The 2,120-nt window shown below is 47.4% G+C and overlaps 1 protein-coding gene across 1 annotated transcript in view; it reads left to right on the plus strand.

Annotated features, from left to right (window-relative positions):
- The window catches only part of COL26A1 (collagen type XXVI alpha 1 chain), a 217,400-nt gene that overhangs the window by 36,772 nt on the left and 178,508 nt on the right, over window positions 1-2,120 (plus strand).

Below are 2,120 nucleotides of genomic sequence, written 5' to 3' on the forward strand. Positions count from 1 at the left end.
CTTCCTTCCTTCCTTCCTTCCTTCCTTCCTTCCTTCCTTCCTTCCTTCCTTCTCCCCCTACTCCTCTTCCATTTCTCTCTCTCTCTCTTTCTTTCTTTTCTCTTCTTTTCTTTCTTTCCTTCCCTTTTTCTTTCTCTCTCTCTTTCCTTCCTTCCATCTTCCTTTCCTTTCCTTTCTTTTTCTTTTTTCTCTCTCTTCTTCCTTATTTTGTTTTTTGAAACAGGGTCTCCCTCTGTCACCGAGGCTGATATGCAGTGGGGGGGGTCATAGTTCAGTGCAGCCTCAACCTCCTGGGCTTAAGTGATTCTCCTGCCTCAGCCTCCTGAATAGCTGGGACTACGGGCACATACCACTATGTCTGGATAATTTTTTATTGTTTGTAGAGGCAAGGTATCTTGCTAGGTTACCCAGGCTGATCTCGAACTCCAGGCCTTTCCGGCTTGGCCCCTCAAGGTGTTGGGATTACAGGCGTGAGCCACCGTGCCTGGTCTAAAGTGTACAATCTTAAGTATACAGCCTGATGACTCTCTACTTATATGTATGCTCATGTAAACCACCATTCAGGCCCAGAGAGAGGACATTTCCAGCACCCAGAAGGCTCTGGTGTGCCCAGGTAGGCCCCCTAGAGGTAACCATGGTTCTGATTTCATCACCATAGAATAGCTTTGCCTGTTCTTGAACATAATATAAACAGAATCATTGAGCATGAATTCTATTGGGTGTGGCTTCTTTTGCTCAGCATCATCTCTGTGCGATTTATTTAGATTGTTGAAATGGTTTGTGCTTTTTCAGTGCTGGGTAATAGTCCATTGCAGGAATTCCATGCTGCTTCCATTCTTCTTTTGTGGACATTCTGGATTGTTTTTCACTGTATCTGTTTTACGGTCTATCGGAGAATATGAGCTGGAGCGTGTCAGCTTGAACTTGTCATTTTCCAATGAGGAGACTTGGAGATTAGGGGTCAGTTAGCATATGTCACCTGGGAAGTCACAGGCTGAGCTGGGATAAGACCCCAGTTTCTTGACTCACAGCCCTGTGATGCCCCACCACGGTAGAGGGCAGAAATACGAACTCCTGAGCTTTCTCAGCAACCAAGTCCTTTTATTGGGCTTATGGACATGTCAGCTTATGGACAAAATCCTGACTGTCCATCGCCCCAAGTCAGCAGGTCACAGAGAACTCAAGCAGCCTCTATGATGTCAGAGCTCTCCCTCCTGACTGGCAGTAATGGCGAGAATCAATGTAACAGCGGCTGCTTTTCATCGTGTGCTTCCGTGAGCCAGACTTTGCACTAAGGGAAAACGTGTTATTCACCCTTTCAGCCCTGCTTCCTTGGGAAGCAGTTCAGTCCCCTCCCCAATTATCGTCACTCCCCAAAGCAGCACGTAGAGTTCTCAGAGGGCCTCTGCAGAGGAGGGGGTCGACTTTGCTGATCCGAAGCCCTTCATCATAAGGGCATTATCAGGCGGCAGTCTGGTTAGAATCACAAATGCCTGGCTAGGGTGGACATGGGAGGAGGGGCTAATTCTGTTCTAAGAAGGTGGGAGTGGTGTGGGATGCTTATCCAGGTGTGGAGTGAGCTCCTGGGTGGGCTGCATAGGGGGATGGACAGAGCTTTAAAATACTCAATGTGGGTCAGAATCGTCCGTCAAGATGAGACACGCTAGGTGCGGAGGCTCGTACCTGTAATCCCAGCACTTAGGGAGGACAAGGGAGGAGGATCGCTTGAACCAGGAGTTCAAGACCAACCTGGGCAATATAGTGAGACCCCCCCATCTCTACAAAAAATTTCAAAATTAGCCAGGTGTGGTGGTGCAGGCCCATAGTCTCAGCTGCTCAGGAGGCTGAGGGGAGAGGATTGCTTGAGCCCAGGAGGTCAAGGCTGCAATGAGCTATAATTGTGCCACTGTACTCCAGCCTGGGCAACAGAGTGAGACTGTTCAAACATTTTTTAAAAAAGGAATACTCTTTCTACTCAGTTTCCTTCCTTCCTCTTTCTTTCTTTCTTTCTTTCTTTCTTTCTTTCTTTCTTTCTTTCTTTCTTTCTTTCTTTCTTTCTTTCTTTCTTTTTCTTTCCCTTTCCTTCCCTTCCTTCCTTCCTTCCTTCCTTCCTTCCTTCC

The sequence above is a fragment of the Rhinopithecus bieti genome, unplaced genomic scaffold (genome assembly GCF_001698545.2).
Source record: "Rhinopithecus bieti isolate Rb0 unplaced genomic scaffold, ASM169854v2 scaffold_42772, whole genome shotgun sequence".
NCBI lineage: Eukaryota > Metazoa > Chordata > Mammalia > Primates > Cercopithecidae > Rhinopithecus > Rhinopithecus bieti.